This window comes from Drosophila miranda, assembly GCF_003369915.1.
Source record: "Drosophila miranda strain MSH22 chromosome Y unlocalized genomic scaffold, D.miranda_PacBio2.1 Contig_Y2_pilon, whole genome shotgun sequence".
Taxonomy (NCBI): Eukaryota; Metazoa; Arthropoda; class Insecta; order Diptera; family Drosophilidae; genus Drosophila; species Drosophila miranda.
In genome coordinates, this window is record NW_022881614.1 from 24,846,627 (window position 1) to 24,862,285 (window position 15,659).

At 44.0% G+C, this 15,659-nt stretch overlaps 1 protein-coding gene across 1 annotated transcript in view; it reads right to left on the reverse strand.

Annotated features, from left to right (window-relative positions):
• LOC117194005 (la-related protein Larp4B-like) overlaps positions 1-15,659 on the reverse strand; it is a 177,098-nt gene that overhangs the window by 157,112 nt on the left and 4,327 nt on the right. The window contains exon 2 of the mRNA XM_033398640.1: positions 13,617-14,069. The gene's annotated coding sequence lies outside the window, so the exon portion shown is untranslated. The remainder of the gene's footprint in view (positions 1-13,616; positions 14,070-15,659) is intronic.

Consider the following 15,659-nt stretch of genomic DNA (forward strand, 5'->3'; position numbering starts at 1 on the left):
GTGGGGTCCTGTTACTTGTGTGGATGGGGTGTTTGAATTGTACATAAACATAATGTGTATGGGATGTGGGGAATTATGGATATGTCACTATATATATGTAAAAATATATTTTTCAACAAATTTCTAAATCTCTCTGCAATTGACTTGCATTCTCTAGCATAAAGTAAATACAATCAAAACGTTTAAAACTCCGACAAAATGCCCTTGCCAAACATAATTTAATCGTAGACGAACAAACAAAAGAGGTTTAATTTTGTGGAAATTCTGCCAAAGATTACGAATAATAAACAAAGGAATGGAAATGGAATTATAAGCTTAAAACTACATATGCCCTTAGTTTCGTCAAAAGTTTAACCTATCAAAGCCAACAAAAGTTCCAGAAGAGCTTCACCAAATCCCATAGTGCTCCTTCCACAACTCTGAATGCAATTCTTTGCTTGGATTATCTCAAAAACCGACTTCTTTTTGAACAGAATTTTCCTCGAAAACGTATTAATTTGCAAGGAGCTGTTCCTTTAGATCCATCCGAAAAAAGACCCCATTAAGTACTCATTAAGTTCAGTCAACTGGAAATTTGGCTAGCCTATAGTCCCTTTATTCCCATAATGATTATTCAAATTATTAACAAGCCTAGAAATTTAATTACTCCAAAACAAGGAACCAGAAACAACAGACAAGAAAAAGCAAAAAAGAAATAAAGGCCAAAACGAAGGCATAAATTGGACCCTTTTCATGTTGCTTTCTTGGTAAACGAAAGGGGGTGGCATGGAAAAATCACAGAAACAATATCTTTATTCAGAGAGGTCCTTTCAGTAAATTGCTGCAATAAAATTGAAGAAATGCCCAATGGAAGTGCGACTGTTTGTTCCTGTCAACTTTTATTTGTTGCCTCTCGCGTTGATTACGGGAGAACTGCCTGCCCCTCCCCCTCCCTATCCCCCTCACCGAGTGTCATTCTGCCTGACGCAGCAAACAGAAGTCAAGCGAAACGCCAACATCACCACTTGCCACAGAATTGAGGGGCAGAGCGGGCAGAAAGGCAGAGGGGAAAAGAGGGAGAGTTCTCGTGTTTTTGATGATGATGACAACGCCACAGGAGCAGCACCAGCAGCAGCCCCACCAGCAGCAGGATGCTGATGATGGAGTGAGGCAAGAGGAGCGATAACAATGCCACAGCATCAGTCCTTTTCATTATTCGTGGGGCAAAGTGTTGCCGAGTTTATAATGAGCGACAGGCCCCTTGCCTCCAGCCAAATTCACGAGCACCAGGCCCTGCATCCAGCAATTGGGGCAGGAATAACGGACACAGCAGCGGGATTTTGTTCAGTAAAGTTCGAATGTCGTAGATCCACGATTTGAGGACTCCGTAAACTTAAGCTGGAAGTCATCATCCAGAGAGGTCGTCTCCATCCGATGCACCTGACTAGCCGTCTAAGGAGGGTCCTGGTCTTGGATCCCCATCAAAACAACTAATCCCAGGAATTTTCCAAATGATGGACACATCTGATGGACTCGATGTCCGCTCCACCAGTGCCTCCTCTTCAATTCCTCTGTTGTTTCGTTATTTCATTTCTGATTACTGCCCAGGGCGCACCGCACACTGAGAGAAACTAGCAGAGTTCTATGTACATGTATGTATGTGGATAAACGTATGTAAGATTAATAATAATGTATCGTTTTATCGTTTTTCGAAAAAGAGTATAAAGTGTATGATTTAAGATGTGCAATTAATGAGTCTGTTCTTCCGACTTTTTGTTCAACTTTCTGCTTCTACTTCCAACAACCGACTCCCGTATCGATAACCCCTTATCGGTTAGGTCTTTTAAACATCGGTTAAGTCTGGTTATATCGGTTAGGTCTTATCGATGGTATCTTAAGTTCAAATGTTAATTTAGATGGGATAGTGCTAACTGCTTGATACACTGTCCTTTACATTCGGCCCTCCTGCTCATCTTCATCTGTCCCAGATGATAATATATCATCGTTCTCTGAGACAAAACGCCATAGCTTCATATTGTCACTGCTCGTTGCTGTGATATTTGGCCCCTCGACTTGAGCAACCTTTCTGACGTCGTAGCGACCGTTCCGCTTTACCTTGGTGACTTCATATGGGCCTAGATACTCGCTGGCCAACTTGCGTCCTGCGACGAACTGCGTCCTCTTGATCGCGACCATGTCTCCTAGTCTGTAGCCGTGCTCAGGTCGTCGTTTTTTATCATAATAGCGCTTGTACACCTCTTGCGCCTTCTCAATGTTTTGTTTCGCTTGGTCACGCAGTTCTTGGCGCTCGTTGTTAAACTGCGTAACCAACTCCTCGTTGAGCACCTCCAATAGTCGACTTTCAGCTTGTCTGTGCATCTTTGTCCCAAACATGACCTCGAATGGCGACGACTTCAACGTAGAATGCACATGCGAATTAATCGCCATCTGGACCTGCGGCACATGCTTGTACCACTTCGTTGACTCCTGACCTGAGAGCATTGCGATGATACCCAAAACTGAACGGTTCACCCGCTCAATCTGACCGTTGCCTCTCGCCACACCTGTCGTTGTACACACATGTTCGACTTTGTTCTCGTTGAGAAAACCGCTGAATGCGTTGGATGTAAACGCTGCTCCTCTGTCGCTGACTATGCGCTTGGGAAAACCAAACACAAATGACCAATCTCTCAGCCTCTTCACAACTTCTTCGTGACCTGTTGACTTAGTTGGGAACAGCCACACAAACTTGGAGAATGCATCTACCACAGCAAAAATGTACTTGTATTGCTTGGCTGTCGCATCCATTGGTTCCAAATGATCAACGTGCAGCGTGTATAGTGGAGTGTCACCCTTGTCAATGCAATGAAGATAGCCTTCTTGTTTGCCCAACTTTTTGCTGAAAATTATACAACTGATACAATTAGTAATCAACTTATTTACTTTCCGTTCAAGGTGCGGAATCCAGTATTGCTGCTGAACTGAGTGCATTGTCTTCGCTGTGGAGAAATGACCAACTTCATGCGATCCTTGAATGATTTCCCTTTCCATCAGCCTTGGAACCACCAAAACGTCATTGCCATTTACAGATTTGAAGAGAAGACCTCCTTTAAGCTTGCAGTCTTGATATGGGTGCTGCTTCAGGATCTCAACTGTGGCTTTGATGAAATCGTCATCCTGCTGTGCTTTCTTTATCCGAGCTGTTAGCTCCGTCGTCACGAACATGCATGTCTGCGGAAAACGACTAAGACAGTCCACGTGTCTCATTCTGTCCCCTGGGCGGTGTACTGCTTTGAATGTAAAGTCCTCCATATACAGAATCCACTGGGAAACTTCTCTGGGTATATCTACTTTCGTTGTTGTCTGCTTAAACGCCGCACAGTCAGTGGCAAGATCAAATTTGATCCCCAACAGGTAGTGACGAAACTTCTTGAGTGCGAGGTATGCAGCTTTGACCTCCAAATAGTAACTGTGACGTTTGGACTCGGCTTGTGTAGTCTTTTTACTCCAATAGTAAATCGGGTGGAAATTGCCATCAGAATGCTGCAACAGAACTTCTCCGAAACCTTCTTTGGATGCATCCGTGTGGAGTTCCGTTGGCGCTTCTCGTGAGTATAAATGTAATACAGGTGCGATTACATGCAGATTCTTTAAGGTTTGTAGCGATTGTTGCTCTGCTTCGCCAATGTTGAAAACTGCTTCCTTCCTGAGTAGATTCGTGAGCGGCCGGGCAACTTGTGCATAGCCAGGGATGAACTTTCTGAAAAAGCTGTGAGTCCCAGAAATGCTTGAGCTGCTTTAATGTCTTTGGGCGTAGCAAACCGACTGACAGCTGCTGTCTTCTCTTTGCCGGGCCAGATTCTCCCGTCCTCAATGATATGGCCCAGAAAGCTAATGCGTGGCTGCATGAAGCTACATTTCTTCCATTTGATCTTTAGGCCAAACTGCGCAGCTGTCTCCAGGACCAACTTTGTCTTCCTCATGCATACCTCGGGAGACGCGGCGTAAACAATTATGTCGTCCATATAAAGCTGCATAATGTCAGAGTTGATTAATTCTTGAAAAATATAGCTTACGAACCGAATGAACGCAGCTGGCGAGTTCTTGAATCCGAAAGGCGCTTTATTAAACTCGAATAATCCCTCCTTTGTGACGAAGGCCGTATACGACTTGCTTTGCTCTTCCATAGGCACATGGAAAAATCCGTTTTCAAGGTCCATTATGGTAAACCACTTAGCCGACTGCAGCTTTTCCAAGACTTCCTCCATGATCGGGACTGGGAAGCAGTCCAGCAATACCATGCTGTTTAACTTCCTGTAGTCTACGCAAACTCTAAGTGTACCATCTTTTTTCTTCACGACGACAACTCTGCTCGCTACATTTGAAGACGACTTGCGCACGATTCCTTGCTCGATCCATTCTTCGACTTGCTTCTTTACGGCACTGGCTTCGTCTGTTGATAAACGACTCGGAGAGTGATTAAACGGCTTGATTACTCCGTCGGGAACTATCTTCAGTTGGATTGGAGACTGCTTTGCAACTTCTGTGGGCATTTGGTAACTGTTTCTTATCATCTGTTCAACGTCTTTTCGATATTGCGGAGGAGCTACAAGGGATGACTCTTCAGTTACATTATATATAAGAGCATGCTCATCTGTTGGCACAGGATCTGCGTCATGCTTCAAAAACGTGTATCCTTGCATATCAGCGACGAAACGGAACTTTTTAATGAAATCATGCCCCAAAAGTGCGTCGAAATCAATCTGGCTACTGGGGACTACTAAAAACTTCTGTGTGGTCTGCAACTTATCCACGGTAACTTCTGCATTAAAGTATCCAACAGGCTTTGTTGATATCTGACCCAGACCGCGCAACATAGTTGTGCACTTCAAAAGTTTAACGTTTTTCATGGTCTTCAACATACTCTCTTTGATTATGGTTACATCTGACCCTGTATCCACAAGACAGTCAACAACAATGCCGTTTATTTGAATTTTTTTCATGCGACTGCGATCCAAAATGACGCGAACTTTATCAACTTTATCAGCTTCATAAGGACAGTTACGCGAAATGTGACCATTCTGATTGCACTTAAAACACTTCGTTTCGGCTTTGCAGTCTTTGCGTTTGTGTTCTCCTGATCCACAGTTATAGCAATATTCTTTTTTACCGCTTTGCCCACTTTGCTGCTTGAAACTCGTTTTATGCTGTTCGTTATTGCCCTTCTTCTCCGATATGTTCAAACGATCATAGATATCGAACTCTTCTTTCAAGGCCCTGAAGGTCTTACAGCGATACATGGCATACTTATACTCGTTTCTTATGTCCAGACCGTTCACAATATGGCTTATAACAGCCGCGTGTTCAACATGTCCGACTGCTGCTATTTTTCTCATCTGCAGCAAGTACTCGTGCATCGACTCACTACTCTTCCTCTTTCTTTCTTGCAGCAGCTTATGAATGTCTGCACTGTTATAGCTACATGTGAATTCATCCAATAATACGTTCTTGAGTTCCTCATAGGTGCACACGCATTCAGCTTCAAGGAAAAGCTTAGCTGCACCGGTCATTTTTCCTCTGGCCTGCACATACTTTTGCTTTTCAGTAAGCTCATATGCGTCGGCATTTTTTTCGAATATCTTAAACCATTTTTCTATGGGAACCGATTTTCCATCACAATCCCTCACAACTTTTGCAAAATTATCTGGAGCGATCTTCATTTCTCGTTGCTCATCGCAAAGCAGTTTCAAACTTAGCAACTTTATCATTTGATCAATCTTGTCATCAGTATTGTTTTCTGCATTTTCTAAATCTTCCATCTCGTTTGCACTCGGGCGCGACGTTCCTGGTACAGCTTCTTCCTTCTCTCTCTCTTTCCAGTGCAACGGCGGCGGTGTTTGCATCATTTTGCGGCTCTTTTCGACTTGTGTCTGTGTACCCGACGAGTGCTTGTCTTTTCTGTTTATAAGTGTGTATCACACACAACGTGTCTGTGCGTGTTTTTTCTGCTTGTGTACGTACTGCGCACGGACAAGGCGACGCTGCGGCGCGACAATGAATTTCACAATTTTCCAACAGAATTAAACGACCGATCTTTTATTAAACTCCGTGTCTACTGTTAGGCTCACAGAATTTGGATTGTTCAACTTAATGTTTATAGCCACCAACAACAACTTTACAACTTTATGTAGCTAAAAACAACAACTTTAACAACTTTTCAACAATCCTCTTCTTGCATCAGCTTCTGCTTTCTTCTGTTTTTCTTTTTCACACACTCCGAGCTCTGTATTCGACGCGGACGGGCCCCCAAATGTAAGATTAATAATAATGTATCGTTTATTAACAGTGTTTTTCGAAAAAGAGTACAAAGTGTATGATTTAAGATGTGCAATTAATGAGTCTGTTCTTCCGACTTTTTGTTCAACTTTCTGCTTCTACTTCCAACAACCCACTCCCGTATCGATAACCCCTTATCGGTTAGGTCTTTTAAACATCGGTTAAGTCTGGTTATATCGGTTAGGTCTTATCGATGGGATCTTAAGTTCAAATGTTAATTTAGATGGGATAGTGCTAACTGCTTGATACACTGTCCTTTACACGTATGTATAGATATTTTCCTGAGTTTCAGTTTCTTTAGTGTTTTCTGCAAGTGTTTGCCTGGACAGGACCTCTCCATACACTCCTCTGCTGTGGCTCTGTTAGACGACTGCCTGATTGCAGGCTCTGTGCCATTGAAAGATGCTTTGACGCTGAGGAGGGCCCTTAGGAGGAGGCTTGGTCGTTGTCATCTGCTCCCCCCCTTTCTGTTTATCTTCCTTGGACTTGGATGGCAAGGCAAACACTTTAGCCAGCCGGCACCCTAAAGGGTTCATGGTCCAGCATTTAAGGAAAACATCAACTTGACCACCAGGCATCCACTGAATCATTCATTCATCATCAGTTGCCTGTCGGCTCTCTGCCATTCATTGCCAGAATCCAATTAGTTCGTGCTGATGTTCTCCATTCAAAGTTTAAGCCGTGCAGCCGCGGAAAAGCTCCACGCCGCACAAATTATGGCTCCAATGCGGTCTATAATTATCCTGATTTTGGCCGAATTTTGGCAGTTGTTGTGGACTCAATGAGAGATTTGTCCCCGAAACTATCAAATAAATAATGTCCGCGAATAAAAACATCTGTTTTAATCTGTGAGCGCCAATCTCGCGCGCCATGCAGCAGCTCCTCTCGGCATTTGGTTGTGCGTTCTGCCTTCAGCTTCGATCATTTGTAGTCCCATTATCTTTCTTTAGGAGATCTACTTCGGAAAAGATACTTCGTGGAAAAGATAGCCCGAAAATTAGGTTTTTCTGACAAACAATTTCGGAGTCAATTTCTTGGAAATTCTCTACAACCAGAAAAAAAAGCCCTCACCGTATTTAAAATAAAATGAAATATTGTTAATTATTTAAATTAAATGTTTATGTTTTCTAAAATGTCATATCTTTAGACATTATTTAACCATATTTAATATTTAAATAAATATTTAATATTATGGGCGTGTTTTTATACCCGATACTCAAAATGAGTATTGGGGTATATTAGATTTGTGGTAAAAGTGGATGTGTGTAACGTCCAGAAGGAATCGTTTCCGACCCCATAAAGTATATATATTCTTGATCAGCATCAATAGCCGAGTCGATTGAGCCATGTCTGTCTGTCCGTCTGTCCGTCTGTCCGTCCGTCCGTCTGTCCGTCTGTCCGTCCCCTTCAGCGCCTAGTGCTCAAAGACTATAAGAGCTAGAGCAACGATGTTTTGGATCCAGACTTCTGTGATATGTCACTGCTACAAAAATATTTCAAAACTTCGCCCCGCCCACTTCCGCCCCCACAAAGGGCGAAAATCTGTGGCATCCACAATTTCGACGATACGATACGCAGAATCGTAGAAGATGACTATATCTTCTAGAGTGCAAAATCTGAACCAGATCGTATAATTATTATAGCCATAATTAAGAAAACAATTTCATTCTTTCTCGCTCTGTCTCTCTCTAACACACAGGTTTCATGGTCGGTTTTGCCAATTGCAAAATATGAGTTCAAGGATCTCAGAACCTATAAGAGCCAGAGCAACCAAATTTGGTATACACACTCCTGTGATATCGGACCATGACCATTTTGTGTCAAAATTTCGCCACACCCCCTTCCGCCCCCGCAAAAGACGATAATCTGAGGCATCCACAAATCTCAGAGACTATTAAGGCTCGAGTAACCAAATTTGGTACACACACTCCTTTAAGATGTCACTATAAAACGTATATCTCAAAATTTCGCTCCACCCCCTTCCGCCCCTACAAAGGACGAAAATCTGTTGCATCCACAATATTGCAGATTCGAGAAAACTAAAAACGCAGAATCATAGATAATGACCATATCTATCAGATTGTTTCTGGATCAGATCAGATCATTTTTATAGCCAAAAGGAACAAATCAATTTGCAGTGGCTACGCAGCGCCCGACGTCACGCTCAGACTGATTTTCTGTCTCTCTCGCACGCACTCTTTGTCGTGTCGTTTAATAATAGCGGCGTCTGCCGGAGGAGAGCCATACTGACTTAGTATCGGGTATAACTGTAGAGTTGCGGTCTCCGCAGCAACTCACAACGTTCCCCCTCGTTTCTTTTTCTTTTTCATTATTTCCCGCATTCAAAATGTCCATTATTAATGGGGAATTATCAAAAGTTTTAGCTGCCATTTCAATTTATGGACTAAAGTCGATTTAGAATTATTAAATAATATATTTTAGTGGTGACCTTTTTTTGTTGGTCACAAATCTTTGTCCCGGCCCACAGCCAAAGAGCTTTTGCGAGTAGCAGGAAGGTGGAAAGGGGAAAGGGGAGAGGGGAGGGGGCTTGGGAGATCAATAACATGTTAAAACACGTATCAAACTCGGGGCTCGTCACGGCGCGACACGTAAAAATACGGCAAAGCGAAGGAGAAAGGGAGAAACAAGCAGCAACAAAAAAAAAAACAATAAATCGATTCGCCTTCAGATTCGAAAAGGGCAAAAAGTAGGCGGGCTGGCGGCAGTGGGGGAGATCCAGGGGGATGAACAAACAGCGCCTGCCATGGCAATAAAGTTAGAAATCACGCTGGTGGCATGCAAAATCCCGCAAAGATTTTGGCCGCATTTTTCCCCAAGCAAAAGCTCGGGGCAAACGCCATGAAAAATTTCACTTCAGACCAGACCGGAGACAAACAATAGCCGGGTGTTCCACAATGGAAACAAGTTAACTAAGACAACGGAAGCCGGAGAGAGGAACAAAGGACGCGGAGGATAGGAGCTGCTGGTACGATAAATGCATATAAATCGCGTTAATTTCAGCCGCGAGCACAGTTTAAATAACTCAAATGGCCCGGAAAGCTGCTGCCTGCTGGCGACACCTCCCCTCCCCCCGCCCCCAATGCGGTAGCTCCTGACACTGACCGTACCTGCATCTAAGCCTGATAAAATGGTCTTCTGCAAAGCTCAAGACAAATAACCAAGGCCCCACCGAGGCCCCACCGAGACCCCACCAAGGCACGAGGGGATGAAAAACGATTGGAATCCCGAGGAAATTACGTTGTGAAATGTTTGCCACAATTTGTTTTGCTTTTTAATGAGTTATTCAGTATGCAGGGGCAGGCATCTGCAAGGGGCATGGAATGAGCAGTCGAGAGGCCATTTAAGAGGCTTTAAGCTGAATGCTCGCCTCCCCCTCCCCAGGGCGATTCTCATGATCCAATAATGCGACCAAGTGTTGGCGAGTTATTTTAATTGCTGGCAATTATTATCCGCATTAAGTGTTTTCTAATTGGTGGCTAATACAAGGCGATTAATGAAAGATTTGCAGCAATTTACCATGTTCGCACATTAACGATCGATCAGTCGCTTGAAAGTTGCCAGAAGAACTCATTTATTACTGCTAAGCTACGCCGTGAGAGAGTCAGTCACGGTTAACGACATTCTCGCTAGAATAACGATCCAAAAGCAATCAGATTCGCGAATCTGGTAGATCACATGATTCTCTATAGATCTGCATTTTCTTTCAGCTTCAGAATTATAGATGACACAAAACATTCGGGATTTTTGAGGGAGAATCCGAGAAAAAAGGCCTCTGAGGAAAATAGAAGATTGAATTATGATTAATCTTTAGAGATCTTACAAATACTAAAGATCTTAAAGTTCTACAAGTCTTGGACTTTACTTTTTTCCCTAGTAGCTCCTTTGAAGCTCCCTCGAAAAAGGATTACCGTGTCCTTGTCCATTGGGGTTTTCGCTTGAAGCTTTCGCCTCTCTTTCTGGCAGTGTGCCGCTTCAAAAGTTTTGTGGGGCTTCTCTCCCTCTCTCTCGCCCTCCAACCACCCACGAAAGGGAAGCAAAAAGAAATGCCCCCACAATCCCCCCTCCAAGAAGCCAAGAAGCGACATAAACGTTAATTGTCGTTGGTCATGACATAAGAGGTAACAGCCATTAAATGGCCGCCGGACCCCAATGACATTGCTAGAAAGTACAAATTTTCTTATGCATAAACTAAGAAGAGACCGAGAGAGAGCGCTGGAAGAGGCTTTTGCTAATGAACCATCAAGGATATGCGACAGGACGGGCAGCAGCACTCGAACAGATGGGGCCGGCACGTGGAGAACAAGGTCATATGGAATTTCACTCCGAAATATGTCGTTATCGTTGAGCGACTTTTGGCCAACAAATTGCATTCGATTCGATTCGATACAACACGAAACCCACTGAACCGAAAGTACATCTGCACATCTGTACATTTCTGATTGAAATTCGAATGAAAACTCCCTTTTGCGGCAGTCAAATTAGCTCTTATAACCGAAACCATAGATCTGAGAGGGTGTACAAAGATGTGTTCCTTTCGTTTTCGAATATGCAAATCTAATGCAAACCGACTGTCAAATCTCGCATCTTCCAGCGTGGAAAGCAATGGCGCTTTTCTTCTCAGCACAAAACGTGTGTTTGCATAATCAATGAGAAGAAAACACCGAAAAGAAACCAATGACGGAACCCCAAGAAATGGCGAAAGGTAAAAGGCAATGCCATAATCGAATGAATGGCAAAAGTAAACAGCAGAGGCGAAACCCCACCTGAAAACCCATTATTCTTTGCTCTGACGCATCACACACGCAGCAGGTGAGGGAACCAGCCCCTCTACCCGTTGCCGAGCTGTTGGCGGGATTAGCCAAGCTCTGCACTCGAAATACGACCGGGAACACTCACGTCAGTCCATCTGTGGCAGCCATCCAACCATCCTCTGGGCTCGAAGGACTTTGAGGAGACTCAAGTCCATTTCTTCGCTACATCTAAGCGCATTTTCTTGGGATCTAGCTGTATCTTCTGAAAGGGAATAAGGATACCCCAGTATCCCTAATGCTGATATATATGTAAAGCCTTCGGTTCATTGAAATCTCATTAGATATATTCTGCTTTTTGAAAGGTAAAAGCCGTAGCAGAAATGTTCATCAACTTTTAACCGTTTCCCCCGCAGTCATGCCAGTCATTTCGCCCCCTCACCCGCCACGCCTCCCATGACCCCCATACAATTTGTATTATGTTGTAACAACACTGCACTCTCCTCCCCCCAATTACTTGCTTTTGCTTTTTTGCCTGCCAAGCGGCGGACGGCTTTCCCCCTTGGCTTGGGAAGGAAATTTAAAACTGTGTATTGTCTGTGTGGGTGGGTTGTGTGTATGTGAGTGTATCTTCCGCTGTGGAATTAAATTAATGACAAACAATTCCTCAGTGTCTTTTCACTGGTGCGTACTTAGCACGCGCCGGATATGTATCCATATCCGCTTGGAATTTTTCCATTGTGTTGCTGCCGAGTCGAAGCCCCAGCACATTGCCGTTAAGCGCTGCCAACTGTCAAAGGACTACAATTAGGCCCGACAATCGCCAAGGCTGGGACCAGTACTCACCTATTAACAGTCGTAAAGCGGGCATACGCCACGCGTATTAGCCATCATCGACAGCTGTGTCTTCCGCATCAGGGAACAGCATCGTTGATTGAATTTTGCCTTGGCCCGAACCGCATTGGCCTTGGTTAAACTTAATCAATTTGCAAATCAAACAAGCCGTTCCAGCCAGAAACTGCTTGGCCAGGTTTTGCGGTATTTGGGTTTCGTTTGATTTCCACAGAAATGCCAATGACCAAGCGAGACATGTCCTGCAGGACCATCAATTAGTCCAGGCACAAAATGCGGTTGGACAAAATCAAACTTCTGCTACAAAATCGACTACAGAAATGTATCTGTGGTGGGATTGTGGAAAATTCCATTAAAGAACGAGGGGGAACGTTGTGAGTTGCTGCGGACACCGCAACTCTACAGTTATACCCGATACTAAGTCAGTATGGCTCTCCTCCGGCAGACGCCGCTAATATTAAACGACACGACAAAGATTGCGTGCGAGAGAGACAGAAAATCAGTCTGAGCGTGACGTCGGGCGCTGCGTAGCCACTGCAAATTGATTTGTTCCTATTGGCTATAAAAATAATCTGATCTGATCCAGATTCAGCAATCTGATAGATATGGTCAGTATCTATGATTCTGCGTTTTTAGTTTTCTCGAATGTGCAATATTGTGGATGCAACAGATTTTCGTCTTTTGTGTGGGCGGAAGGGGGTGGGGTGAAATTTTAAGATACACGTTTTATAGTAAGATCTAACAGGAGTGCGGATACCAAATTTGGTTACTCTAGCCTTAATAGTCTCTGAGATTTTTGAATATCCCCAGATTTTCGTGTTTTGCGGGGGCGGAAGGGGGTGTGGCGAAATTTTGAAACAAACTCGTCTCGGTCCGAAATATTAGGAGTGTGGATACCAAATTTGGTTGCTCTAGCTTTTGTAGTCTCTGAGATCTAGGCGCTAATGTTTTACTCTAAGCAAAGCCGCCTATGCTACGTGTGTGTTAGAGAGAGACAGGGCGAGAAAAAATGAAATTGTTTTCTTGATGCTGGCTATAATAATAACACGATCCAATTCAGATTCCGCAGTCTTAACGATATGGTCATTCTCTACAATTCTACGTTTTTGGTTTTCTCATATCTTTAAAATTGTGGATGCCACAGATTTTCGTCCTTTGTGGGGGCGGAAGTGGGCGGGGTGAAGTTTTGAAATATTTTTGTAGCAGTGACATATGACAGAAGTCTGGATCCAAAACATCGTTGCTCTAGCTCTTATAGTCTTTGAGCATTAGGCGCTGAAGGGGACGGACAGCCGGACGGACGGACGGACGGACGGACGGACAGACAGACAGGGCTCAATCGACTCGGCTATTGATGCTGATCAAGAATATATATACTTTATGGGGTCGGAAACGATTCCTTCTGGACGTTACACACATCCACTTTTACCACAAATCTAATATACCCCAATACTCATTTTGAGTATCGGGTATAAAAATGGCTCGCCTGCCGGTCATAGCTGCTGCTTCGATACAGCTTTTTTTCCAATCCCAAAAGCCGCTTTCAGGACATTCACGGCTTTCTTCGGCATTGAACTGGAAACATTTTGCAGCAGGCAAACAAAAGCGAAGGATCGAACCAAACCACAAATGTATAAATTACCACAGAATACATTTTTGAGAAAGTCAAATTTGACTTACCTGGCCATGGCTGGGTGCTGGGTGCTGGGGCATCCACCAATGTCCTTGAGAGCCTTGTCTGCTAGTCCTTTGTACGTCCGATGTCCTAGACGGTGTGCGGTCTGTGTGGTGGCATGTTTACAGAGCCTCGGCAAACGGAATCAGCATGCAGGACGATGATAAGGGTGCCAGCTCCAGCCTCGTGCTCCTCCTTCTGTCACAGTTTAAAGCAGCAGGCAGCCACTTATATCGTTTGTCTCTTTCCAGAGGCGAGTGTCACCTGTCTCTCTCTCTCTCGCACTGCTGGATGATTGAGCTGGGAGATTTATGCCTTAAGTGCTGCTGTCCTTTTTGGCCTGGCCTATACTTTACACGAACACACAACTGGATTGTATCTCCCTATAGTGGATGCCGATATCCTTTGTCTGCTCTGATTTCCCTTTGCGGAGTTTCTCTTTTGTGGTTTCGTTTCGACTGAAAGTGGATAAATAAAAACTGTTTTATAGCTGACGATGATGATGATTCAGATGATTCCCTGTCCGTCTCTGGTCTTTTGCGGTTTCCTTTCTGCTTTCAATTTACATAAGCAGAGACATCATTAATATTGCAAATGTGCGAGTGTGTGTGTGTGTGTGTATCTGCGGGCTTTTGCCCGCTTCGAGCACTTCTGTAATTTCATTTCCATGCTAAACAAATTCGTCTTTTATCATACGACCCGCGTGCCCCGCATTCTTCCCGACATAAATCAGCCCGGTCCAGTTCCCAGCCAATGCTCCAATGCAATTATAATTCGCCATTCAAACAGCTCTTAATGCCAGCCGACAGCTGCGCTGTTCGCCAGAGTCCGCCCCTAAATGGACTCCCATTTTCTTCTGCCTGTTTCAGTCGAGTTTTATGGATTGGAACCCATCAATGCATCGAGCCAGTTTTGGAGCTATTCGCAGGCTCCTGGGGGGAGTACGTAGGGGAATCTGGAGTGGGCACTCACTCGATATTCATGTTCAAACGGACATTGAAAAATAGCTCATTCAGAGATTTCCCCGTTTCAATAAATTTCAATTTAATATTATAATATTTTATACTCCTTCAGCGACTGCTTTAACAAAAAACAAACTGTGCAAATTGTTTCCCATCATTAAGCCGAGTTTTGCAAACTGCAGACGCAAGCTTTAGCCCTTGAATCGACTTCGAGCCACTCACCCTGCAATTTGCATTTAAGCTTCACTTTCAAGCCAATATTTTAAGCCGTTTACTCAACCAATTTAGGGCCAAAACAATGCTCCAACACTCGAGAACACTAACAGTAGCTGAAGCAGGAACAAAATCCACCCAAAGCCCAAAGAACGCCCATTACCAGAGCAGTTTTATAGCCCCGTTCCCGCCTCTCTCTCGAAGAAGAAGAAAGAGGTTGTGTGTGTGTTATCAGCTGTTGCCCATTATGACTTCAGCGGAAATATATGTACACAGGCGGGCATTCGAGGCGGAAGCAACCGCTCGCCCACTCCCGGCACACATTTACCCTCCAACCGATCAAAATAGAGGCTAGCCCAAGGAAAAGGGGAGCCAAAATTGGAACTAAATGCGTATACGTAATGTGAGAAAACACCGAAACAGCCCTTGGGCAGGAAAAAAAAAAACCGCGTTGGAAACGGGGTACGGGGGAGTGGAAAATGTCGGGAAAAAACAATAGCGTCGTTGACGACGAAGTTGGCACTTGCCAAACAAACGAAAAGCACGAGAATAGAAGGAGAAGGTGGCTCAGAAAATGTGGGTATCTTTCTAACAAGGGTATACCCGTATTGAACTCGTAGGTGAGTAGAAAAACCGCTATGACATCTCTAACAGCCAATGCTCTATCTCAGATCTTCCTCTTATAGTATGGGACGTCCCGAATAGCGTAGGAGAGATCTCCAATCGAAAGTCACACCAAACCATCGATGAAGCAGCTTAAAAAATAAGTGCTGCTCTGCCACAGAAAACTCGAAAGTTTTTGATGCCAGAAGTTTGCCAAAATCCACCAAAAAATTCATGGGTGACACAGAATCCCTAGAGATTTCATTTTTT